The sequence below is a fragment of the Heloderma suspectum genome, chromosome 15, assembly GCF_057233095.1.
Source record: "Heloderma suspectum isolate Gila_16-S chromosome 15, 16-S_ref, whole genome shotgun sequence".
Classification (NCBI taxonomy): Eukaryota; Metazoa; Chordata; class Lepidosauria; order Squamata; family Helodermatidae; genus Heloderma; species Heloderma suspectum.
The window spans coordinates 9393321-9420952 of record NC_139472.1 but is presented as its reverse complement, the minus strand read 5'-3'; the positions used below and the strand labels follow the sequence as shown (position 1 = coordinate 9420952).

Here is a 27632-nt window from a genome sequence, read left to right as displayed (position 1 = left end):
TAGGGGACGCCATTTGTGTCCCTGCGCCGGCCTGTGATAGGCTATGTAAATATTTACGTAGCCTATCATGGCTAAAGCAGGGACGCAAATGGTGTCCCCTATACCATTTGCGTTCCCGCTTTAGGTGTGATAGGCTACGTAAATATTTAGGTAGCCTATCATTGCAAAAAAAAGGGGGGAACGCAAATGGCGGTGGCTACGGCGGCCGCCATTTGCGTTCCCTTTTTTAGCTGTGATAGGCTATGTAAATATTTACGTAGCCTATCACAGCTTCCACAGGGACGCAAATGGCATCCCTGCGTTAGCTGTGATAGGCTATGTAAGTATTTACGTAGCCTATCATGGCCATTCGAAAGACATGAATGGCAGCTGCAGACGTGGCCACCATTCGAGGAGCACCAGAACGGCTGACCAAGGTAGGCTTCGTTCCGGGCCCATTTTGCGGGGGGGGGGGGAGGGCTTCATTCCGCCACGGATTTCAGGGGGCTGAATGCGCTGGCATTTGGCCTCACTGAGATCCATGGCTCCGCCATGCCTACTTCTCGGTGGCTGCCCCAAGGCTCTGGAAATCCATTCCCAGGGAGGCGAGAGCGGCACCCTCCTTGGTGTGTTTCCGCAGATAGGAAAAAACTTTTTTGTTCTGGCAGGCCTTTGGGGATAGATAGTCCGGACCTGTGAGAATATGATGGAATGATACTATTGTTTATATTGTTGCTGTCTTTTAAAATTTTGATATTTTATACAATTTTAATATTATCGATGATTTAATTATATTTTAATAAATAATTATATTTTCTAAATATAAAATATATTTTTATATATTAAAATATATAATAAATATATTAAAGCCCACTCTGAAGGCTTTAGTTCCTGGCGGGAAGAGCTTTAAGGAACAACCTGTGACCATTTGGGGTATTTTTGGCCTCACCCCTTTTGCGTTCAGCCCTGCCACCACTGCACGAGCTTCTCTGAAATGGAATTCAGCCCTTGAGATGAAAGGGGTTCAATATGTCTGGGGAATTTTTATGTATTTAATATTGGCTCAAGATTTTTTTTTTCTCACCTTCAACCAGATTACCCAAATTGTGTCTTTTAGGGCAAATGAGAGCTAATCCATCAAATACCGTATCTTGTTTTCAGAGATTAAGTTCCCCAGTTCATTATTATGGCTTCTCTACCCAGTATTTCACTATCTTAAATACAGCCCACAGTAAAGCGGTTTGTAAGGAGAGGGTTTATAGGGTTTCTATCCAATTGGACCTTTGTGCAGTTTCCAGTAACAACATAGCACCCTGGCTTGCAGACCAAGAATAATTTTGAGTGTGAAAGATATTTGATTCTTATTTCTAATTCTCATCTCAGATCAGCTCTAACATGATTAAGGATGCAGCAGACAAAAATGGCAGTTTTGGAAGGGTGTTTTAATGTAACACCTAATGCCTCCAGACTTTGCCCTTGTCGCACTGGCAAAGTGGAGGGCCTGCCTTATTATCTGTTCTATTGTTCTATCTTTCCCCAAATTTGTTCCAAGTGTTTAGATACATTTTTGAGAAAAAAATGGTCCAACTCAGACAGAATAATTTTTTCGTTTACATGGCATAATAAGACAATGCCCCTGGCACTGGCCAGTTTTGCCATTGCAGCCCAAAGCCATAAAGTTTTTGACTTTGCAAACTGATTAAAAATGTGTAACATATGTTTTATCTGATTTTAGTCATCTATATTTTTTGTATGCTTGTTGTAACCATTGGTTGAAACAATACAAGCTTTATTGAATTGAATATTTATTTAAGGTGCAAAGATAAGAAGCCTACAACTCCCAGCACAGCTGGCTGGGGGATGCTGGGAGTTGTAAGCCTTTTGTCTGTCTAAACATGCATAGGACTGTGCCCTAATTCATTACATTTCCATACTTCCCAATAGTTAAAGCTCTCTGGCAGTTCACAGCAATAGGGTATAGCATTGCAGCCCACATCTGAGCATGTACAGAGTGCCTTTTCTGCTTCCCCAGTATCTACCTAAAATTCTGAGCAGGTGCAGAGTTCATTCCTTGACTGAGTAATGGTTCTCCTCCCCCTTCACCCCCTCAGTTCCCCCACTCGCACATCAGAGCTTAGGAGACAAAAGATTTGCAGATCAGAGAGTGTTGTTTCCCCAGAAATTATATGTGCCACATCTCTCCCTTGCTGGATGAAGAGGCTGTTCTTGAATGCTGAGAAAGCAAGCACCACAAAACGAATTAAAAGGGGGAAAAAGTGAAAAGACCTGAGATTCGTCAGTTTCTTCTTCTTTTGAAAATTAAATCTAATCTTGTGTTGACGCTGCTCTACAAGAAGAAATAATGGAGATTAAGATGAGATTGTGTTCACTCTTGCCGAACAAAAAGCCAATTAATTGCCTGAGGGGGCTTAGTGCCACGTCTCACCTTTGACAAATGCGATCAGGCATGGACTTCGGTGGTGGCGCATGGATCCTGCATGGCTGTGAGAGATGACCTGGGAAGACTGACAGATTGGATGCTGCTGATGTGATGGGTGATGAAAGGGAAAGGGGGGCTTTAAAAAGGAAGTCCAAACAAACAACAACAAAAATTGGCCAAGATACCATCCTAGGACCGAGGAATGAAAACCACTGATGTAAACCAACCTGGGGCCCTGTCATTTGGTCTGACCATCTGTCCTGATTAACGATTCGGAAGAACTCAAGAGCGTGCTCTCTGTTTCGCGACAGTTTGGTTGGTGTTACACTTAGGTGGTGCAGATTTTGGATTTCTTTTTTATTCTTTTAGTAAGGACCAACTGAAGCTATCTATTTAACTTATATGCAGAGTACATAATGAGAAACGCCGGGTTGGATGAATCACAGGTCGACTCGGAATTAAGATTGCTGGGAGAATTATCAACAACCTCCGATATGCAGACGATACCACCCTAATGGCAGAAAGCGAAGAGGATCTAAAGAGCCTCTTGTTGAGGGTGAAAGAGGAGAGTACAAAAGCTGGTTTGAAACTCAACATTGAAAAAACTAAGATCATGGCATCTGGCCCTATCACTTCCTGGCATATAGAAGGGGAAGAAATGGAAGCAGTGACAGATTTTACTTTCTTGGGCTCCAAGATCACCGCAGACGGTGACTGTAGCCCTGAAATTAAAAGACGCTTGCTCCTTGGGAGGAAAGCTATGGCAAACCTAGACAGCATAGCGAGAAGCAGAGACATCACCTTGCCAACAAAGGTCCGTCTAATCAAAGCTATGGTTTTCCCAGTAGTAATGTATGGCTGTGAGAGCTGGACTATAAGGAAGGCTGAGCGCCGAAGAATTGATGCTTTCGAACTGTGGTGCTGGAGAAGGCTCTTACGAGTCCCCTGGACTGCAAGGAGGTCAAATCAGTCCATCCTAAAGGAAATCAACCCTGAGTGCTCATTGGAAGGACAGATACTGAAGGTGAAGCTCAAATATTTTGGCCACCTAATGCGAAGAGAAAACTCCCTGGAAAAGACCCTGATGCTGGGAAAGATTGAAGGCAAAAGGAGACGGGGACGGCAGAGGACGAGATGGCTAGATAGCATCACCGATGCAATGAATATGAACTTGAGCACACTCCGGGAGAGGGCTCAGGACAGGAAGGCCTGGCGTGCTGTGGTCCATGGGGCCACGAAGAGTCGGACACGACTGAATGACTGAACAACAACAACAACAACTTCCCAGTCTAAGCCTGACAGGCTAACCTCAAGGGTTCCCAAACTTTTTGGGTCAGTGGGCATGTTTGAGATTTTTGAGGGAGCGTTGTGGGTGCTCTCACAAAATGGCTGCCATGGGGGCGGGGCTTGTCCGTTCATGAAATGGCTGCCATAGTGGGCGTAGTGTCTTGTGTGGGCACAAGACACTCATTTCACAGAAGGCTGTACCTACTGCAGCACACTATCTCCTGTAAAGTTTTATTCTGCCTCCAGTAGCACGTACTACACTCCCTTAGAATTGGAGCATATACAAAGCTTCAAATGTCCTTCTGTGCTCCCATTGGCTCTATTTTATTTTATTTTTTAAATAAAAAAAAACCCTTCTACCATCCTGCAGAAGCAGAAATCCATAACCCTGAGAAATAGGTGACATTTTGGGAATCAGAACAATTTAGTATTGAAACTGAGCTTTGCCCCTTTCTCACTGGTGGAACATTTAGTGTGTGTGTGTGTGTGTGTGTGTGTGTATGTGTGTATATGGGCCACAATCTCTGCTGTGTGTTTCTACAACAGATGAAAATGACTTAAAAGGAGAGAAAGAAGAGGGGGAAAAAACCAGCCAAGAAAAAGTGATTTTCTTTGCCTGCCTTGCTGAGGGAATGAAATCTTGTTTTTTCTGTCACCAGTGAGTGGAATAATCCAATATATTATAGCTAATGCGCATCTGGTATTTATTGCCGTGTGGTTGACCTAACAGAGTTTTATTCTTACATTACGAATGAAACCATTCTGGGAGGCAAAGCGGCAAACTCTGAGATCAATTACTATCCTTTCCAACACAAGAAAAATGAATTATTCCTAGTACAAGACAAAAATATGTAGAAAATAAGAGGGGGAGAAAAGGGGGGAGGAATCACACACCTCCATGCCCCCCCCTGTCTTTCACTCTGACTTCTGCAGTGCGGATTTGACTGAATAGGCAGAAATGAGTTTCTGCTCTGAGCAAGATTTCTGTGTGTATGTGTGTGACCAACTTGTCTTGTGCTGGTAATTCCCCAATGGTAGGCCAGAGTTCAGTCGCACATTGCCGGAGGATTTCTTGTATGCCTTGAGAAAAAAGCAAATTGAACTAGACTTGACCCCAAACGTCCTTCCCATTTCAGGGTTGATATCAGAGACTTGTTTTGGCAATTTGAGGGGAGGGGAGGAAATTTGGCATGGGGCAAATGTACTGTCCCACCCCGACATGGTGCTCTTATGGACAGTGGCCTTTTTTTTTTTTTTTTTTTACCCAGAAGTCCCTGTGTTGAACCTATTTTAACTCAAAGGCCAAATTCCATTGTCGAGAAGCTCTTGGGGGTCACATTACAGTGGTGGGTGGAGCTGATGGCTAAAATGGGCAGGGCCAAAAACAATAGGGGCGGCCCCCCAAATACCGGCATATTTTAGTTTAAAGCTTTCTGTGTGCCTGTGTTTGTGTGTGTCTTTCTCTGCCTCTCTCTCTCTCTCTCTCTGTATGTATGTTTTTGTGTCTTCTCTGCATGTTCCTCTCTCTGTATGTCTCTCTTTGTCTCTCTCGGTGTATGTTTCTCTCTCTGTGTGTTTGTCTCTGCGTCTCTCTTTCTGTCTCTGTCTCTCTCTCTGCATGTTTCTCTCTGTGTCTCTCTCTCTTTGTCTCTCTTGGTGTATATGTGTGTGTGTGTGTGTGTGTGTGTGTGTTTCTCTCTCTCTCTCTGTGTGTATGTTTCTGTGTCTTCTCTGGATGTCCCTCGCTTTGTATGTTTCTCTCTGTGTGTGTGTGTGTGTTCATGTGTGTTTCTCTCCTCTCTGTCTGTCTTTCCCTGTGTCTCTCTGTGTCTCTTTCTGTATATGTTTGTGTGCATCTCTCTCTCTCTCTCTCTGTGTTCATGTGTGTTTCTCTCCTCTGTCTCTCTGTCTGTCTTTCCTTCTGTCTCTGTCTCTCTGTCTGTCTCTCCTTCTGTCTCTGTCTCTCTGTGTCTCTTTCTGTATATATTTGTGTGCATCTCTCTCTCTCTCTCTCTCTCTCTCTCTCTCTCTGAGTATCTTTCTCTGTGTGTGTAGCAGCTGCTGCATTAACGCAGCTCTGGTGCTTGTGTCCAGCAAGTGCCACCCTCTTGCCTCCAGCACACCCCCTCTGTGCACCTACCCTGTCTGACTTGAGTTTCCTTTAGCAGGGATTTTTTAAGAGGCCTAAATGCATGGCTCCTCAAATAGATTTACAAGCTGACCTTCCTGCAGGCCAAGAATGCAACCAGACCAAGAATGCGGAGGGTTATGGGTCCCTGGCCATTCCCGTTTCATGCTCCCGCACCCCCCACTTCCCAAGCAGCAGCGGGCCATTTAGTATAGCCTTAACAAGGTCAGTTTCCTTTGGCGGTGAAAGCACTGCAGACTCCAGGTTTACCCATAAAGGCCGGTTTCTTTACAAACATACAGGTCCAGTAGGTGTGTGTGTGTGTGATATAGTTCTTCAAGACAATTTGACCCCATCTCAGCAGCCACTCGGCTCTGAGCAAAGCAGTTGTACATTTGCTGTAGGCATGTTTTGATCGGAGAAATCCACCGTGAAATTCGGAGATGTCTGAACTTCGAAGGACAACCGAACATTGGTTCGTGTGCTGCGGGCATCTTGAACCTCTTTCAGCCCAAGGGCAAACTTCAAATTCAGAGATGCTCTCAGGGCTGTGTGTGTGTGGGGGGGTGGGGGTTTGCATTCCGGGGGGGGTGGAGCTGAAAGCAAAAGGGGCGCCCCCCCCATACCAGCATCTTTGAGCTTAAAGCTCTCGTGGCCAGTAACTAAATCTCAGGAGAGGCATTTCAACCATTTAGAATAGGAAAAAACGGCGCCAATGCCAGGAAATCATCAAATTGGTGGTGGAAAGGGGGTGGAGTGGCTGTCTGAGGAACCCCAAAAGGCCGGTTTTGGCCTCCAAGCCTGAAGTTCCCCACCCCTCGTGTAGCCCCGATTACAGACAAGATGACAATGTTTGGTAAGTTTGTGTTAAAATGCAGTCCCTAATTCCGCTCACCCTTAGGCAGTGGAGGCTGCTGGCTCCGATTTTGGTGGGGCTGTGAACCCGCTCTGGGTTTAAGTCAGAGCCAGTCAGAACTCTAAAGGAGCCATCCAAGGCACTGAGCCCAGTTTGGGGACAGGGGTCAGCACTTTGGAGAGCTCCCACAGAGTTTTGACTGCTTCTGACCAAAACCCAGAGCCGATTCAAAGCCTCCACTGCCCTCAAGTACAGTACCTTCCCTTAAATGCTGGCTCCCCTCTTTGCTTCCGCAGGCAAACATTGCGTGCGCGACCGGAAAGATATCATGGAACGGTTGGGTGCTTGCCAGAAGGGTCTTCAGAAGCCCCCCTGCTTTCTGGCATCTGCCTGAGAGATCGATTCCCTCTTAACCCGCCTCCCCTGGCACCTGGATCCAGTGCCATTGCCTCTGCTGTTCCTGTCTGGGCTGGTGGGGTGGGGGTGAAAAAAGGGGTCGTGGGGAGCATGTGTCTCTAACGATGCCAAGTGCAATTGATTCTGTTCTACCTGCTTAATTATGGAGATTGGGGCTTAAAAGATTACTCAGGCCGCCAAATGTACCTTTGAATAACAAATGGCTTGGCAAGGAAAAGACAACGAGAGGGTGATGTGCGTGAGCGTGTGCGTGTGGGTGTGCGAAACCAGGTATATGACATGAGATAGATGCTGGAGCTAAAACCAGCAGGCTGGAGGCTCCAACGTCATGGAGTGGCGAATCTACCCTGGGTTTCAGCCAGAACCAGTCGGAACCCTGAAGGAGCTCTCCAAAGTGCTAAACCCAGCTCCTGTAGAGCTCTGACTGAAACCCTGAGCGGATTCACCCCCCCCCCATGAAATTGGAGCCACCAGTCTCCACCTTCTCGGATTCAGATGCCTTATTACTTGGGGCCAGGTTACCTGAAGGATCGCCTCCTCCCATATGTGCCTGCCCAGACCTTATGATCATCGTCAGCAGCCCTTCTCCGTGAGCCCCTGCCAAAGGAAGTGAGGTGGGTGGCTACTAGGAGGAGGGCTTTTTCTGCTGTGGCACCCTGGCTCTGGAATGAGCTCCCTAGTGAGGTTTGCCTGGCACGTACAGTGTATTCCTTTCAGCACCAGGTGAAGACCTTTTTATTTTCCCAGGCATTTTAGCATTTTAGCTTTTGAAATTTTTAGCTTTGCTGTTTTAAATCTGTATTTTAAACTCCTGCACTGCTGCTAGGTTTTATTGTGGTTGTATTGTTATATTGTGGTTTTAATGTTCTATATATTTTAAATTGTTTTATTGTGTGTTGTTTGGTTTTAATTTTTGTGAACCGCCCAGAGAGCTTCGGCTATTGGGCAGTATAGAAATGAAATGAAATGAAATGAATGAATGAATGAATGAATAAATAAATAAATTATTACAGAGGAGACTTATGGGGGTGAATGTAAAATGCTCTTCCGGGTGCACAAAGTGGTGAAGAACATGTGCGCACTTGTGCAGTGGCATGTGGAAACCGTGGCGGCTGGAGCTGGGTCATCAGCCGCGCAACTGTGCATGTGTTCGCAGTGCCACATGGACAGTATAGCTGCCGGAGTTGGGGCACGGGCAGAAAACACAGCCCTCTGAACCATGGTGCAGTGGAGCTGGGGCTGACAGGGACATGGCACCAGCACTGTTTTATTAGCGGGGACGCTGATGTCGTCTGCCACCCGCCCTTGGACTTCCCTCTGAGCTAACCTGCAGCCCTCACAGGAGATGAGAAATGGATTCCCCCAGCAGCAATGTATCATTCCCTGTTGTGATGCAAATTATCGGCAGTGGCTTGGCCTTGAATGGGCCATTAAGACCCATTCACTTCACAAAAGCCTGGTGGAGGCAAAAACTGTTTGCTGCTAAGGTTCCACACAGCTGCCTGGCATCTCTGGAGGCGTGGCTATGCCGACTATCACAGCCAGCACCTGCACTTCAAAACTGGCCACGACCCCATTGCATCTGAGAGCTGGAGCCTTGGACATGTGAAGCATTAACCTGAAGATCAGGAAGGCCCTCCGACCATAGTCAAGGCGTCCCTGATTAAATATTGCTTCCGCTTCCTTCCAGTCCTTGATTTTTAAAATACAAGGGCTACTTACTGGGAAGGGGAGAAGGGTGAGTGCTCTGTACATCAGGCATGTTGAACCTCTGATCTGTGGTCCAAATCCAGCCCTTCAGGGTTATCCACATGGTCCCACCCCCTTTCCCTGGCCCCACCCCTTTTTCTGACCACCAATTATTTTTTGGTTTCCTGGCATTTATTTATTTATTGGGATGGGCCATAGCTCAGCGTGATAGAGCACATGATTTGCATGCACAAGGTCCCAGGATCCATCCCCAGCTTCTCCAGGTAGGGTGAGGAACGAACCCTGCCTGAAACCCTTGAGAGCCACTGCCAGTCAGCGTTGACAATACTGGGCTAGATGGACCGAGGGTCTGACTAGATATAAGGCCGCTTCCTATGCTCCTATGTTCCTATTTATTTACACTTATACCCCACCTTTCTTCCATCGTGGAACTCAAGGTGGCTACATGTGGTTCCCAGGTGGTCTCCCCTCCAAGCACTGGCCAGACCCAGAGCTGCTTAGCTTCAGCAAGGGGGCAGCCTCCTGTGCCTCCGGACCACATCTTGGGACCATGCCATTTCCCGCCCCGTTCTAAAAGGCCGGAATGCCTCTCTTAAGGCTGAGTCACTGGCAGTCAGAGCTGTAAGCTACAATAGGCTGCTATTGGCAGGGTTTGGGCCCGGCCCCTTTTGCCTTCAGTCCTGCCCACCACTAGAATGTGGCCCCTGAGACCTTCTCCAAAGTGGAATTTGGCCTTCAGGCTGAAGACGTTCAAAAGGCTTCCTGCCCATGTTCAGAGGAAAACTCATTTTTTCCCCTATTTGTTCTCCATACGTTCCGAAATGGAGCCTCAACGGGAGAACTGGTTATGGCTCAGTTAAGGCCCCGGCATCAGGGTGGGATGGGTGAGGCAAGAGAAAAGAATGGTGGGCGTGGGGCAGGGGTGGGGTGGGTGTAGGCAGGCAGTGAGAATTATTAATTGCTTGGCCTCAACGGTGTTACATGCTCCATTTCTGGTGTTCCCTTGTCTGTTTCGAAACTGTGAAATGAGGCGCGGCAATCAAGAAGGGGTTTTTAATAACTGTCCCCAGCACTGACATTTAAATTACAGATGGCATTTTCAATTAAACAAGCACTCTCCGCAGGTTTAATTTAGGCTATCGGTTCTGCTCCGGTCTTTAAAGGGGGAGTTTAAAAAACCAAAAACCAAATTAAAAAAAGGGGGGATGAATTCACAGGTGCACAACACACAGCCATCAGGTGCCTCTTTGGAGGGTGTCTCCACCCTCCACTCCCCTCAAAAAATCTCCATGTGGAAAAAGGGCTCATTCACCCCACAAAGCAACCCCCCTCATTGTCTCCTGGGGCCGGGGGAGAAAGACATCCAGTTCGCCTTTTAATACGAACTTACTGAATGTCTCCCTTTTGATCCAGGGCCTGAACTGGAGCTTCTGGGATCCTAGTTTCTCAGCTTTTGTGCAGGTATATCCCTGTTCTATAAGGTTTGGATGGCTTTAAAAGGGGATTGGACAAATACATGGAGGAGAAGGCTATCGATGGCTGGCTACTAGTCCTGATGCCTCTATGCTGCCTCCAGTGTCAGAGGCAGCCTGCCTGTGTACGCCAGTTGCTGGGGAACATGGGTGGGAGGGTCCTGTTGCAGTCATGCCCTGCTTGTGGGTTTCCCGTGGGCAGCTGGTTGGCCATGGTGTGAACAGAATGCTGGATTAGACGGACCCTTGTTCTGATCCAGCAGGGCTCTTCTTATGTTCTTATGTTGAGCTGCCTCTTCTGAGATTTAGTTACTGCCACGAAGAGCTTTAAGCTCAGATATGCTGGCATTTTTGGCCCCTCCCTTTTGCTTTTAGTCCCGCCCACTGCTGGAACATGGCCCCACAGAGCTGATCCAAAATGGAGTTTGGCTCTTGGGCTAAAACAGGTTCAATATCCCCACTTTATGGTATGATTTTGAGGTCCTTCTGCAAACCTTGGGGTTTTCTCAACCCTGTGGATACCTCCCGCTGGCATGTGGGTGGTGTCATTTCAGCTACATGTGCAATGGCACACACCACTGAACACTGGAAATAGAGGGAGGGATAATGAGAGACCTATAGAACAGGGCCACCCAGGAGACGCCTGGCATGGCCCGAAGAGGGTGGCACGGTGGCACCACCCCCATTTCAAAGAGACATGATTCCTACACATGCCAGGTCCCTGCCACTCTGCCTCGATTAGGGATGTCCGTTGCTGGGAAATATGGTTCTTCTTGGGTTCGATGGAATTCCATGGCGTGTATGACTCACTTTATGTCTGTGAGCCAAGTTGCGGGCTGTTCCCCAAACTCTGGGAATGTTTTTCTGCATTTTGTGTGTGTGTGTGTGTGTGTGTGTGTGTGTGGGAAAGGTTCTGCCATTTGCACAAATACTTGAGCAATTTGCACAACTTATAACCAAATTTATGCAAGTTGTGGCCAAATATGTGCACATCATGCAAATTCAGCTGTGAGTTGCACGAATTGCTCAGGAATTCGCACACATTGCAGAACCTCCCCCCCCCCCTCAATGCCTAACATTTCCAGAAAATCCACAAAGTAGACCAGCTTACTGTAGATCGAGTTGGGCGCCACGGCATGAACTGAAAGGACATCCGGGGAGGGGGGTGAGCCTAGGAGAACTAGTCAAACTCTACCCCCCAAACAGATTTTTCTGACATCCCTAGCCTTGATTGGCCAAATTCATGCCTGCTAAGCTGAAATTGGTGAGAGAAAGAGGTGGTGGGGGGATAGACCATAATTAGTTTGGCATCATTGTGAGGAGGTCATCTTGGCTCATTAGAGGCAACTGTGTTATTGACATTCTGATCAATTTGCATAGCTTAGGCACAATTAGGTGAAAACTCACCAAACGGTATCTGGTCGCCAGAATCCTGGATTAAATCTGCAAAAAACATTTTCTTTTCTGGCACGGCGTTGCTTCCGACAGCATTTGGAAGCTGTGATGTCCCCACAGCCTTCCTCAGATCCTTCCTGAAAGCACACCTTTTCCTTCCAAGAGTTCTGACTTCATCCCTCTCCCTGAATGTAACAAGCTTAACTATGCATAGCAACAGCATTTGCTCTTGCTCGTGCCTTGCTATTTATTTATTTACGGTATTTTTTTTTATCCCATTCTTTAGCCAAAAAGGCTACTGGAACAACTTACATATAATCAATAATAATTAAAAAGCAGCCAGTCCCTGGCCACAGGCTTACAATCTAAAAAGACAGAAGGGACAAGGAAAAAGGAATGAGGAGGGAAGAGGAAAAAAAGGAAGTCTTCCATCAGGGCTGGTGGAATGGCTCTGATTCTCCCTCTCATCTCCCTCAATGCAGGATGCTGGGATGGCTGGTGGTGGTGACAGCTGAAGGAGGAGGAGCTTACTACAGTGGCCTGCCACTCTCTTTTGCTTTCCTCACTGTCAATTTTAGATTGTAAACTCCATGAGGGCAGAGACCTCCAGCATGACCAATGGGCAGGGATTATGGGATTTATTGTCCAAGAAATCTGGGAGGGCACCTGGTGGCCTGTTTTTATCCAGGTGAAGTGATCTTGAGTGTGTGAGTGTGTGTGTGTGTGTGTGTGTGTGTGTGTGAGAGAGAGAGAGAGAGAGAGAATGAAATGAATTCAGATAGAGGGAGGGAGGGAGTGTGCTGATATAGTTCAGTACTTTTCTTCTAGACATGGCCAGACTAAACCCTCTCTGAGAACAATATCTCAATCTGTTTTAAAAGGATGGAAGGGGAAAAGGGAGATTTAGATGAACATTCTGCCTTGTTTATGATTAGGGAAGGCAAAAGTCATCTGACCTTCTTGGCTGATCTTAATGTTATTTCCTTAAAATCCGTAACCTAAGGAAATAAAAGGAAATAATTAGAAAATTAGCAGAGGCATCTGGAGAGGAGAAAGGAAGGGCCCAGGGGCAACTAATCCCATCCCTCCGCTAACTCTATTAAAGTTCACTGTAATTAGATTGTAAACTACTGTGGTTTACATTAATGTAAAAGAAAAGACCAAATTGAATTATAGGACGGAAAGCTGGCTCATATTGGGAGGAAGGAAAGGGGGGGGGGAAGCCTGTAATTAAAGCCAGTGATAAGTTGAATGGGATTCTTCTTTAATAATGCCTGCAAGCACCTTTTTCCTGTTGCTACCCCCACCCCCAAAAGTGTGCATGGGTGCCAGCTTTTGCAGGACTTTGGGTTTCCCTTTTCACTGAAAGACCACTCCTAAGGCATAGTGACTAACAGTAGGAGCTTTGAGCTAAAAAAAAAAAGGCAAGTATTTTGGCTCAGCCCCACCCACCACTGGAATGAGGCCCCCGAGAGTGTCGCTGAAATGAAATTTGGCCCTTGAGCTGAAAGAGGTTCCTCACCCCTGGTATAAAATCTCTGGGCTCCCTCGTCCCACTGTAAGTTCACCAGTAACTCCTTGTCTAACAGGGGCTACTCGTCAAGGTGGCTACACATTAAATCCAGGATTGGAGGCAGTATGTCTCTGTATGCCAGTTGCTGGGAACAAAGCTGCTGATGGTGTTGCTGTCATGACCTCTTTGTGGGCTTCCCATTGGGGCAACTGGTTGGCCACTGTGGGAACAGAAAGGGAGGCTCAGAGGGTGGGAACAAGGCAGAGGGCTTTCTCAGTGTTGGCCCCCCAGTTCCCTGACGAGGCCCACCTGGCACCAACATTGTCATCTTGGTGCCAGGTTAAAACTGTCCTCTTCTCTCAGGCATTTGGCAGCCTACACTGACTGAGTTTAATCCGGTCCTGGATTGTCTTTGGTTGATTGTTTATGGATTGTTTTTAGACATATGTTGTTGCTGTGTGTGCCATCTGTTCAAAAAGTTTTTGTGTAAATCGTTTTTCACTGTGTGGAATGTATTTTCAAATGGTTTTTAATCTTTGTGAACTGCCCAGAGAGCTTTGGCTGTGGGGCAATACAGAAATGTAAATAACAACAACAACAACTACAATAATAAAGCTGGTGTTGATAAACCTTTGGTCTGATCCGGTGGGGATCTTCTTATGTTTTTATGTCTGGCGCTTTGCTTCCATGTCACTCTCAAGGCTGCTAGGAAGGAAGACATTTTTAGTCACTCCAACTGTGGTCCTCAGGTTGATGTCAACACTGAACTATGAGAGACAGGGTGAAGAAATGTGAACACAAACGACCCCAGGGTGGTTGGCATACATGCGGCGAGGAAATTTAGAAAAAGATGGGAAGCGTTTTGGGGTGGATTCTTTGGGCAGTGTCCAATGGTGACCTTCTGCAAATTCAAATAGCACTAGCGGAGCTCTACTGAATCTTTCCATCGCGCAAGCGGTCGCCCATTACCCTTGTGCCACCAGTTGTGCCAGCAGCCACATAACACAGCAGAATGCGCGGAATGTCACACAAGCAGAATGTAATACAAGAAGAATGCAACACAAGCAGAATGCGCAGTCGCGTAACACAAGCAGAACGCGCAGCCAGTTGCACAACAGGTTGCACAATGTGTTGCACCAGCATAACACACAACTGCTCGTGCAACTACAGTCACGCAAATGTAATTTGGTTGGATTCTTCTCTTGCGCATCATTCAGAACCAGGTTTCTGCTAGCACAACGTCATTTGTGCTAACAGAATAATACAGTTGGCTGCTGTCCTTGGAGCGACATATAGACTAGATGTCAGCTGGACCACACCAAGTAGCATGTCAATTGTGTCAATTGTAGCTGCTGCTATTATTATTATTATTATTATTATTATTATTATTATCTATAACACAGGGATACTTTGCATGATGTATGTTTCTGATACATACATGTCTCCTCTTTCTCTTCCTCCTCCTCTTCTTTCTCTCCTCCTCCTAATTATTTAGTCCTATTCATTTATTTTGAAGTTGTATTTTATTTTTATTTTTAATTGTGTGTGTGTGTGCTTGTGTGATGGGGAAGGAGATAAACAGGCAGCGGGTAGAAGGAGAGGGGATATGGGGGGAATGTTTACATATACAGTAAAAAAAAATCAATAAAAAGTTAATAACAAAAAATAAGAAAAAAAGAAAAAAAAGGCAATCCCCCAGTGGGTGCAGGTTTGTATGTCTTCTGGAATCTGCCAATCAGGGATTGAAAAAATAAAATAAAACCAGGGCTCTGCTGTTTCTGCTTTGGTTGATCTGTGTTGGTCAGGATATATTCATTTTTTGTGGGAAAATCTGCTTTTAATTGATAGTTTTATTGTTGTTTAAAATGCTATGTTACTCAATTGAGGGCTTTGTGGAGCCTTGTTGGCAGGGTATAATTTAGCAAATAATAATAATAATAATAATAGTTCCAAAAAAGAGATTAGCTGTTGATAGATAAACCTGTCCTCTCTCATTGCATCCAGACTGCCGCGTAAGCTGGTGGCTATGGCAATCCGTTGCGCTGCTGCGTTCCACCAGTTAATGAGACCTAATGTGAGGAAAGAGCTCCCGTTGTTGGTCCTGAGCTTTCGGAGCAGAGGCGGGCAACCTTAGGCCCATGGGCCAAATATCCTGGGGTCCAAATCTGGCCCTTGGGGGTCCCCCAGATGGCCCGCCTCTTTCCTGACCCTATCCCTTTCCTCCAACTATTTGGTGGCATCCCAGCTTTTGCACAGCTTCCCTCTGTTCCAAAAGGCTGAAATGCCTCTCCTAAGGCTTTGTTAGTGGTAGGAAGACCTTCAAGCTAAAACATTCTGGTATTTGTTGATATTTGGGGGGTATTTTTGGCCCCATGCCTTTTGCCTTTGGCCCCGCCCACTGCAGCAATGCGGTCCCCAAAATGGAATTTGGCCCTTGGGCTGAAAAGTCTTTCTCCATCCCTGCTCCAAAGCTTCAGTTTTGTCGGGAGCAGAGCTGTGCGCAAACGGCTTCTTGAAATTCTCCACCTTCCTTGTGGGCAGAGAAATTTGGGAGACAATTTCACCGAATTTCTCCAAGGGGAGGAGAAATTCCCAACAGTTTCTCCCAGCTCCCCGCTAGCAGCACAGCCTCTTTCTTCCCCCACCCAAGGGTTTTTTTTGGGGGGGGGTTGTGCTGCAACAGCATCAACTGTCATGGCAGGCTGGTCTCCAGTTTGCATCCACTGCAATGCAGATGGGGGCAGTGGTGTGTCTAGTCTCAGGGATGTGTGGAGTTAGTGATCTGCCAAAATCTGTCCTCCAGTTTCCTGGATTTTTCTCCCCCCATGCAAGAGGCTTCCATTGTTCAGCCTCATTCAGGATGTTTTATAATGTACTTTTGTGGAGATTTTGAGCTTATCTAATCACAGCCAGCCTCCCAGGCTGCCTGCACGTCCTGATCTGAAAAAGCCCTATGGGAGGAATTACTCATGGTGCCTTAAACTGGGCTTTAGTTGAAGTGCAGGAAGCTGAGGAGGCTACAGGCTGCCAGAGAGATAATGGTACGATGAAAAATGGGACCCTTGTGCTCACTCCTCGGCCACCTCTGAAGTAAGGTAAGCCCAAGAAACCCAAAGCCAACCCATGAGAATTTCTCCGAAATTTCTTCACCACTTGATTTTTTTTTGAAAGCAATTTCTCTTCTACCAAATTGAATGAAAATGGTCAAAAAAAAAAAAAATGCTGGAGGAAGTTTTGGCACAGCACTAGTCAGGAGGCCACAGATCCGAGTGCTAAGTGGGAAGGAGAGAAATCTGTAGCAATTTCCTCTGCACCATTTATAATTTTATTAACCTTTTTTCCTTGCCCTCCTCGCCTTCCTTCTAACAAGCTGAAGAACTGACATCAAGATCTTGTTGCTTGTAGCTAAACATGTATCAATTGATGGATCCATTATACTTCATTGGGTAAAATGTTTTTTTTTTTAAGTTAAAAAAACCCCACTTTATGAATATGCATCCCTTTGATTGGAGGAGGGGGGCAGGGAGAGAAAATTGTCTTAGTTTGAAAAAAGCTCCGTAATGATGAATTTAACGAGCTGTTCCTTAATTGCCCCGATGAAAAAAAGGGGCACAAATGAATTGCTGGGATGATGAGATAATTACGCCCAAACTCCGATCTTCTTTCTGGTTGCCAGGGAAGAACGAAGGGCAGGGAGGGGGAAGGGGAAGAAAGGGGGAATGATCTAGGTTGAGCATTTTAAAAGAACTGAAGGCACACAACGCAAATGGTGTGCTAATGAGGAGACAGAGAGAACTTCCCCATTACTGGACTCTCATGAGCACAAAGGGAAAGAACATGAAATATCTCTTCCTGGGAACTATTGCTGATATAATTTCTGTCAGAATGACCTCTCTCCCGCACCAAATCAGAGCCCCAGCCAATTAGTTCCCCTAATGAGCTCTTCATCCCATCCTCCAGTTCTTCACTGGAGACTGGCCAGGACTCACTTGTACCATCTCCTCTTCATCCTTTTCAACATGCCACAAAAGGTGTAGAAGGGTCAGATTCTACAACAGACTGCCCCCAATGCAGATGGATTCAGGGAGAAGGTGTACTATTTCAGGCCATGGGTCCTGTTGATGTCCTGTACTTCTTCGATTGCGGTGAGGGCTTCATGGCAGTAGGTGTTGCAGAAGTCTGGGTTGCAAGGTTCTACTGTGGGTTGTCTCTTTAGCAGGGGGTCTGGAGAGCTTGCAAGGGAAGAAAGATGAGAAGAGATTGGCACCATAGAAGTCTCTAAGCAGGGCTGGCAGCCAGACAGGATTGTCTGTATGTTGCTCCAACAAAGATCAATTCAAAACTAAGCCTTAAAGAGGAGTGTGGCTCCTCTAGGTTGGCTGTATTAACAGCCTCAAGCTGTGGTGATGTGGGAGTGGCTGTAGCATATGATTGTCCCCATGGCCAGAATCCTCAGAGTATGCCGTGTCCAAGGACAGCAATGTGACCCTCAGGGTGCAAGGAAGCCAACGCCATCTTTCTGGAGAAATGTGTCTTGGGGAAGCAGTCCCTCCTTTCCGTGACTGAGTCCCCTCCCATCACTGTTAACTGGAGCCTTTTATTCTGTGGACAAGGGATCAGGATCCCACATGGATGTGGGTTTGGTGTCCTGGTCCATGACCAAAGGTTTGTTTCCTGTTGGCTAGAGGGTCTGCCTCACAGCAGGGGGTAGAACTAGATTGGTGGGTTTCAGTGTCTTCCAGGGAAGTCCACAATTCCTCAAAAGCTTGCCAGTGATTCCTCAGTGAGAAGATCAGTTGTGGTGGACAAGCTTTACGGACGGACAGCTGGCCCACCTGGTACTGATCTTCTCCTCCAATGTGTAGCTACAAGAAGGTGTTGCTGTATGCTTGGGTTTACACATGGCAAAGGTGAGCCCCCTCCCCACCCTGGCCAGTGTCCCATAAGAACTGATAGTAGTAGTACACTTCTAGAATATGCTCCAGAAAACGATGAGCCAGAGGGATGCCTGAGAAATTGTGGCAGGAATCGGTCAGGAACTGGAACCATGCAGAACACAGGAAGCTGTCCGGCGAAGAGGCAGGCAGTGCAGATCTCAGCCACACACTACTGGGCTGGCGCGAGCAAGAGGTGGATTCCAAGGAGCTGAGTTGCCAGAATGTTGCACCTGCATCAGCCAGCTGAATTCTGAGCCCCTTTTCAATCCCCTTTTAAAGCATCTGGGTGAAGCAGGTCTTTCTGACCCCATCTTTCCTTCCCAGTTACTCTCCTATCTTTGCTTCTGTGAGGGGAAAAATAAGGAAATGTCTTGCGGCACCTTGAAGAAGCCTTCACCAGCCTGGCACCCTCCAGATGTGTTGGACTACAGTTCCCATCAACCCCAGCTGGGGATTGATGGGAGTTGTAGTCCCACACATCTGGAGGCAGGCTGCCTCAAAGGCTTTGCACATACAGGCTGTAATCCTAAACATGCTTCATAGGGAGTAAACCCCATTGAACACAGTGGGTCTGGCTTCCGAGCAAGCCCATGCTGTCCTAACCTGGGCCAGATTCAGCCTTTTGCCTCAATAAAGGGGTTTGCTTTTTGAAGGTGCCGCAAGTCTCAGACATCCTTTTTGCTGCAGCGGGGTCACGTGGACTGTGCAATCGGCTTCCTTCCTTTGATCTGGAATTAGGAGTGAGCAGTGAAGTGGCCAAGTTCGCGGATGATACCAAATTATTTAGGGTGGTTAGAACAAAAAGGGATTGTGAAGCACTCCGGAAGAATCTCCCCAAACTGGGAGAATGGGCATCCAAACGGCAAATGTGGTTCAATGTAAGCAAGTGTAAAGTGATGCACGTTGAGGCACAACATCCCAGCTTCAAGTATAGCCTGATGGGATCCGAGCTAGCGGTGACCGACCAGGAAAGAGATCTGGGGTTTGTGGTGGACAGCTCAGTGAAAATGTCCACCCAGTGTGCAGCCAGTGTAAACAAGGCAACCTCCATGTTAGGCATAATTGGAAAAGGGATTGAGAATAAAACTGCCAGCATCATGCTGCCCCGATACAAACCTGTGGTGCGACCACTCTTGGAACAGTGTGTACCGTTCTGGTCACCACACCTAAAAAAGATATTGTACAGGTGGGAAAGGTGCAGAAAAGGGCAACCAAAATGATCAAGGGGCTGGAGCATCTCCCCTATGAGAGAAGGTTACAACAGCTGGGATTGTTTAGTGTGGAAAAAAGGAGGTTAAGGGGAGACACAATGTTGTTGTTGTTCAGTCGTTTCGTGTCCGACTCTTCGTGACCCCATGGACCATAGCACACCAGGCCTTCCTGTACTCTGCTCTCTCCCAGAGCATGCTCAAGTCGATATTCATTGCATCAGTGATGCTATCTAGCCATCTCATCCTCTGCCGTCCCCGTCTCCTTTTGCCTTCAATCTTTCCCAGCATCAGGGTCTTTTCCAGGGAGTTTTCTCTTCGCATTAGGTGGCCAAAATATTTTAGCTTCAGCTTCAATATCTGTCCTTCCAATGAGCAGGCAGGATTGATTTCCTTTAGGATGGACTGATTTGACCTCTTTGCAGTCCAGGGGACTTGTAAGAGTCTTCTCCAGCACCACAGTTCAAAAGCATCAATTCTTCGGCGCTCAGCCTTCCTTATAGTCCAGCTCTCACAGCCATATGTTACTACTAGGAAAACCATAGCTTTGATTATATGAACCTTTGTTGGCAAGGTGATGTCTAAATTCGCCCATGCTTGTCCATTTTAGTTTGCTGATTCTCAAGTTGTCGATGTTCAATCTTGCCATCTCATGTGTATAAAATTATACCTGGTATGGAGAAGGTAGACAGGGAGATATTTCTCTCCCTCTCTCATAATACTAGAACCTGGGGTCATCCTACGAAGCTGATTGGTGGGAGATTCAGGACAGATAAAAAGAAATCCTTCTTCACACAGCTCAGAATTAAACGATGGAATTCACTACCACAGGATGTAGTGATGGCCACCCATTTGGATGGCTTTAAAAGGGTGTTGGACAAATTCCTGGAGGAAAAGGCTATCAATAGCTACTAGTGTTGATGGCTCTGTGCTACTTCCACTACCAGAGCCAGTGAGCCTACGTACACCAGTTGCTGGGGAACATGGGTGGGAGGGTGCTGTTGTGCTGGTGCCCTGCTTGTGTGTCCCTGGTTGACAGCTGGTTGGCAGCTGGTTGGCCACTGTGTGAACAGAATGCTGGACTAGATGGAGCCTTGGTCTGATCCAGCAGGGCTCTTCTGATGTTCTGATGTTCTTCCTGGAGTTCTGGCCTGGGCATTTTTCACCATGAAGCTGAACGCTCCTTTGCAGGTGGTAAATGAAGGAGCAAGCGGGCCATTATCACAGGGGTGGGGGACCTCTTGCAGCCCGAGTTCTGAATTCCATTCTGGAGAAGCTCTGGGAGGCTGCATTCCAGAGAGCTCGTCTGAAGAGGGATTCAGCCTTGGGCTGAAAATTTTCTTCTGGAATAGTCCCAGTGAACATAAGAGTTTCCATATTAGCTACAGGGCAAACACCCCTTTATAGACCTCTCCTGTTCCATGAATGTGTCTAACCCGCCATTATAAAGCCACCTAAGCTACCAGCTGTCGCCATCTTTTGTGGCAGGGAGTTCTGCCAATTAAATCTCGCCTGTGGGTGACAGCTGGCATGTATTTCTCCCTTACCTGGGCGTCAAGGGTTTCACTGGAGGGCCCTATAACCTCATGGGCCTCATCTGAATTTATATGGTGCCAGTCATGTCATGGAGCATGATTGTCGCACGAGCCCTGCCCACACACACCTGCAAGAAAGCACGGCCTATTTTTGCAGCACTTCACAATGCTATTAATCCCTCATTGCCAAGAACCCCAACAGCACAGCAAAGCGCAGCCTCCTGGCTGAGATGTGACAAAGAGATACAGAGGCAGTGCAGAAATACTTTCTCTCTCTCATCCCTCTTCAGAAATTACCACCCCTCCTTCCGCAGTGGCACTTTTCACCCCAATCTGTCATTTCCTCGCCGTCCTCCAACTGGCAGTGTTCCCTTATCACCCTCTTTTCATCGCACATCTTTCGACATCCTTTCTGGACGGGCTGGTTCCCCCCTCTCCCTCCCCCTTCCCCACATCACCTTTCTGTATCCTGAGATGAACAGCAGGGAGAAATCTCAAATTTGACACCTCCCAATCGATAAGTGGAAAACACAACCGTCACATATTCTGAATTAGCTGGTTTCTGGCTCCACTTGTCCAACTTCCTGCAGTTTTGCTGGCAAACAGGTGATCAATTTCAAAGGTCTCGGAGAAATGGGTATTTCCTCCCTCCTTCCCTTCCCTTCCCTTCCCTTCCCTTCCCTTCCCTTCCCTTCCCTTCCCTTCTCCTCTCCTCTTCAATTTGATTTGCATTTAAATATATATTTCCCCTCATCCAAGTTGGCTTATGAGAGAGAGAGAGAGAGAGAGAGAGAGAGAGAGAGAGAGAGAGAAACGAAGTTGCTCAGGTCCCTAATTAACTGGAAAAAAATTTTCCCCTCCCATTCCTTACAATTCGTCCTTTATGAATAATGATTTTGTCTCATAAATGAAAATTACTTTTCTATTTAAATTCTGTAACTTCCTCTTGGAGAGGGTGGAAGGAGGGTGTGAGGGAGGCAGTGAAGAGAGAAGCTAGGGTTTGGTAGCTCTTGGGACATTAAAAACTTATTAATTTCAAGTGGCACTCTTAGAGAGTGTGTTAACCCCAGAAGTATTACAAAAGGATTTAATGTCGGGCTGATTAATTACATCGTAAGGTTTTATGGACGGACAACGGCATTTATGTGACAAAGCAATATGGAAGTGGAGAGCTATGGATCAGGTAGGTATTTCCAATTCCGCTTGGAAGGAAGTTTTAAAAGTAAAATAAAATGAGAAGGTAACTAAGAAGCCATATGCTCACCATCATTGTAAATTCTGTTTAAGTCAGGGGCTGAACACATGGGTCCAAACTAGCCCAGCTGGGTTTTTCAGATGGTCTCACGCCCTTCCCCCAACTACCAATTGTTGGGGGGGTGTCTGGTTTTTGCGCAGTCTTTTCCCCCATTCTAAAAAGTTGAATGCCTCTCCTAAAGTTTAGTTAATGGTGGTAACAGCTAAGTTAAAATATGCTGATATTTCTGGACTTCTGGCCTGCCCACCACTGGAATGTGGCCCCCGAGAGCTTCTCTGAAATAGAATCCCTCCCTTGGGCTGAAAGAGGCTCTGCACCCCTGGGCTAACCCTTTCTTCTAAGTGTATTTGCGATTGCTGGATTTGGTGGCAATGGTTTTTTTCTGCCAGCCCATTAAGAGCCTTGTGTGAAGAAGACGCGATTAGAGCAATTTATGTTTGCAGCCTTGCGGCGTGAAGAAATATGACCTGGCTTGAAAACTCGGCAAGGTGGAGCACGGTAAACCCTGGAAGAATCCAGGGAGGAGGAAGTGGGGGGTGGGGGAGGAAGCGGGTTTCACAACCAGGTGTTTTTCTTTTGCTAAGTTGCAAAATTATGCTTCCCTTTAAAAAATGACAGTGCTCTTCGTGGTCTATGACCTCTCTCCCATCACGGCCGGTGCATTGCAGTTCATGAACCATCAAAACAGGACTCTCTCTCTGCCTGGCGCGTGCTCTTTGAGGAGCTAGCTGCCTCTGTCCGTGATACGAAACGTCATTCATTAAGCTGGAACTGTACAGCTGGTTCGCCAGCACCGGATGCGGGTCAGTCAATTGACGGCATAAAAGGAAGGCAGAGTTATACCACTGCCCTTCCCAGAGGCCCTGAAGCAATCTGCCTGTTGCAGGCGGCAGAGAAATAACCGTTATCCTTTTCTTGTCTGCATCGGAATGACAGGCCGCCTTTTTCATGGTGCATTCCAGTTCAGCTTTGGCCTTCACTCTCAGGGCCAGTGGTCTAGAGCAAGGGTGCAAAATATCAGGCCCGGGGGGTACGCCCAGCTGTCTGGTGGTCCACGGTGGTTTATCAGATGGCCCCACCCCCTCTCCCCAAACCACAGATGGATGGGTGGTTTCCCGGCTTTTATACAGTTTTCCTCCCATTCTAAAAGACTAAAATGCCTCTCCTTTGGCCCTTGCAGTAAGACCATTAATCTAAAATATGGCATTTTTGATATTCTGGCCTGTTTTGCTCTTGGCCCTGCCCCATTTATTTATTTATTGCATTTATTGCATTTATTTATTTATTTATGGCATTTTTGATATTCTGGCCTGTTTTGCTCTTGGCCCTGCCCCATTTATTTATTTATTGCATTTATTGCATTTATTGATTTATTTATTGCATTTATACCCCGCCTTTTTTTCCTCTTGCAAGGAACCCAAGGTGGCTTACATTATCCTCCACCTCCCCATTTTATCCTAACAACAACCCTGTGCAGTAGGTTGGGCTGGGAGTCTGTGATGGGCCCAAAGTCACCCAGTGAGCTTCCTTGGCTGTATGGGGACTAGAACCCGGATCTCCCGGCTCCCAGTCCAACCCTCCCACCACTACACCACACTATCCCTTTTCTTTCAGCTCTGCCCACCACTGGAATGAGTCCCCTGAGAGCTTCTCCAGAACTGAATCCAGCCCCTGGAGAGAAAGTGGACTGGCACACCTGCTTTAACCTCCTCCCTCCTATCGTCATCGTCGTCGTCGTCATCAGTTTACTTGTATGCTGCTTTTCCAGGGCAAAACCATGCTCAAAGTGGCTGTCAACAATATCAAGAAGGTTTAGACAACAGAATATACCATTTCCAAATAATTAACAATTAGAAATCACAAGGTTTAAATAACCATACACATAAAAACACGTGACATTATTCAATGTATAGTAGGATTAAACAACCGAATAATAAAGATACTAAGGTCAAACAAAGGAGAAACAAACACATCCAAACAGCAAAAATCACCAGAACCATTGTAGCTGGAGTCCATCAGTCGGTCAGGGCCTCCCGCTCCCAGGCCAGGTGTAATGAGCCAGAGAAGCAGGGACCAGGTCTGTCAGGACGCTCAGCTAGATAGTCTCTAGGCATAGCTATACTAAAGTCCTAGTCAATCTCCCTTTTGCTTCTCCGGGGCTATCAGCCCTCAACGGTGTCTCTTCCAAGTTTTCAGCATCTGCGGCACCTAGAACCCTGGCCTGAAAATCCAAGCGATGTCCCACAAAACCGAGCAATCTCTATTGGTAGTTCTTCATTTACAAGCTCCTCTTCCAAATAAAGCAAAAATGAGCCCAGGTGAGTTTCTGGGGCAATCAAGAGCAGTGATGAAGGGGGGAGATGTTTACATCAGGCTTCTTTGGGTTGAGTGTGCGAGTGCAGAGACAGCACAGTGGATATGGAGGGGCAGGAGTTTTGAAGAAAGGAGGCCGAGAGAGAGAGAGAGAGAGAGAGAGAGAGAGAGACTGAATGTTCTGCCGCTGCAGGGATGATAGCGGAATGGTGATCAGCAGGAAGGGCTGGATGGCCAAATTCCATTCCGGAGAATCTCTTGGGGACCACTTTCCAGTGCTGGGTAGGGCTGAAAGCAAAAAGGGGTGGGGCCAAAGGCAAAAAGGGCGGGGTGAAAATACCAGGCCATTTTAGCATAAAGCTGTTCCTGCCACTTGCTAAGCCTTAGGAGAGGCATTCCATCCTTTGAAAATGGGGAGAAAACTACAGAAAAGCCAGGAAACCAGCCAATGATTGGTGGTTAGGTGAAAGGGGTGGGGCCAGGGAAAGGGGGTGTGGCCAGGGAAAGGGGGTGGCCCCCCCTTTCATGTATTCTCAGGCAGATTTTTGTCGCCCTAGCTGGTTGCTGAATGCCTATAAGTTGCAGGAACAGGGCCCAGAAGGGCAGACACAGACAGGGATAACCTCACAACTCCCTTGTGCAGTGAGTGATCCGAGACCGAGGGCACGCTTTCCAGAATTGTGGCTGAGGGCCCCCTTTCTTTCATCCATGAAGTGCAAAGTAATAATAAAGAAAGGGGGGGCTGTTATTTTGTCAGTCAGTTGAATTTCATTTGTACAGCAGGAAGTGTATTTTCTAGTTAATGAACCTGACGAGTTTTATGACTGCCAGTCAGAGGAAGGGAGCGAGAGCAGCAGGCACAGGGGGCGGGGAGAGAGAGAATGGGGGAAGCAGCCACCTTTTAGCTGGAAGCCAGCCCCTTCCATGTGTTTCATAATGGCGGAAAACCCAGACCTTGACAGGTTTCCTCCTCAGGTCTGTTCAAGGCCAGGCCATTGCCTGCCTAAAATGCGAGCCCACGCTTGACTGATCGGAACGTTAAGCCCAAGAAAGTTGCTGGGGTTGCTAAGGCATGTGAGGCCAAGAAATCAGAAGTCATGAACTGCGTAGCAGAGGTGAGCATTATGTGGAAAGTTCTAGAAGGGTGTTCGTGCAACATCTTTGCAGGCCTGTCAGGGGACACACATTGGCAACATGACTGAATCCGTTATGTTGATATCCCAATTTCCCCCCCTCCATTGAGGAGCTCGGGCTGGCGTGAAGCAGGGGAGTCAACCTAAGGCCTGCCAGCCAAATTCAGCCCCCTTCCCTTTTCCTCCAACCACTGATGATTGGGTGGTTTCCCAACTTTTATTTACCCCCCCCCCAGGTTGAAATGCCTCTTCTAATGCTTAGTTACTGAGAGTAAGAGCTTTAAGCTACAATATGCTGGCATTTTTTGTAGCTTGGCCCCTCCCCTTCTGCCTTTGGCCACACCCCTTTTGCTTTCAGCCCCACCCTCCAGTGGAATGCGGCCCCTGAGAGCTTCTCCAATGTGGTCCTCAGGCTGAAAGAGGTTCAAATTCCCTGCCATCAAGGGAGAAAGAACGTCACTCATGTCGTATCTCCGAACCAATATGCAGACTGACACTCTGTTATCTTTGAATTTGCACTTTGATGAATTGGATGTATTTGGCCTTTCAGCCTCTTCAAATGGGGGAAGGAACTGCACAAATGCTGGGAAGCTGCCAAACATTTGGTGGTGGTGGGAAAGTGGGTGGGGTCTGGGAAGGGGGCATGGCCATCTGGGCAGTGGAGTCTGGTGGCTCCAATGTCGGTGGGTCTCTGAATCCACACTGTGTTCCAGGCAGGACTATAAAGGAGCTATCCAAGGTGCTGAACCCATTTCGGGGATAGGATTCAGAACCTTGGATAGCTCCTCTAGAGTTCTGACTGGTTCTGACTGAAATCCAGAGTGGATTCACAGCCCCACTGACCTCAGAACCACTGCATCTGGGGAATTACGGAGGGGCAGATCAAGACCCCTGGTGGGTCAGATTTGGCCCCCAAGCCTGCACCCCTGATGTATAGGTGCAGTCTACCTTTGAGTACCAGATGCTGAGAGAACCAAAGGCCAAAAGGTGATCACCTTCATGAATGGCATAGAAACTTCCACCAACGTGTGTCTGGCAACTGTCGGAAACAGGAGGCTGGATTCATTAGTCCTTTGGTCTGATCCCCCAGGGCTCTTCTTAGGCGAGACAGAGAGAGTAGTGGGGGGAGAGGAGAAAGTGGAAGATAAGGGTTTTTCATCCCCAGATGAAATAGAAGGCTTAGCAGAGATGTCGCTCCATTTGCTCCTCTTCATCCTTGGCTCTCCCTTCCTCCCTTCCTGCTAGATTCCATCATGCCTTCATTTTAGATTGGATGTTCTTCTGGGGCAAAGACTTCTCTCTTTTTTTTGGTTCTTCCTTACTCAGTAAAGCTGCATGGGCAACCAATGGCACTAATTAAATTAATAAGGAAACAAAGGTGATGCTTCAATTCCTACGTACTCAAGCTTGGATATGCCTAGAATTGATAGCAAGGGGTTTAACCAGAGCCAATGTGGTGTAGCGGTTAGAGTTTTGGATTGGGACTGGGCCACTGGGGAGACCTAGTCCCCACTTTGCCATGAATCTCACTCGGTGACTTTGGCCAAGTCACTGACTCTTGGCTTAACCTACCTCACAGGGTTGTTGTGAGGATAAAATGGAGAGGAGGAGGCCCCATGTGAGCCACCGTGGGGTCCTTGCAAGAGGAAAAAAAGGCAGGATATAAATGTAAAACTAACTAACTAAATGTTTGGCTGTATATTCCCCACTCCTGCACGGTATCTCCCCTCCCTTTTATTTTTGGAGCTCTTAAATCCTAACAAACGTCTCCCCCCCCCCACACACAATCCCTTTCATTGGCCTATCTTGAAAAAAGAAAGAAAAAAGCTGAACACTTTCCCCTTTGTACTTCATTCAGGTGCAGCTCCTGAAGTTGGAGTGAGATCTCTTTCATGTGCCATTCTCTCTGAAAGATCAAAATGTGAGAATCTCAGGATGTTTTCATGGATCCTTCTTTTTAAAATTAAAAATTAATACAGCAGAGGTAAAGATAAACAGCCAAACTTTTCAGAGCCTGGCTTGAACCTTCTGGAATCTATGCCTCCTCCAATGAG

At 47.1% G+C, this 27632-nt stretch overlaps 1 long non-coding RNA gene across 1 annotated transcript; it reads left to right on the top strand.

Annotated features, from left to right (window-relative positions):
* The first annotated feature begins 354 nt into the window (after window positions 1–354).
* LOC146335299 (uncharacterized) lies at window positions 355–27632 on the top strand. Its single transcript, XR_014785991.1, has 3 exons — window positions 355–416; window positions 23747–24450; window positions 27437–27632. It is a non-coding gene; the product is annotated as an uncharacterized LOC146335299 (long non-coding RNA).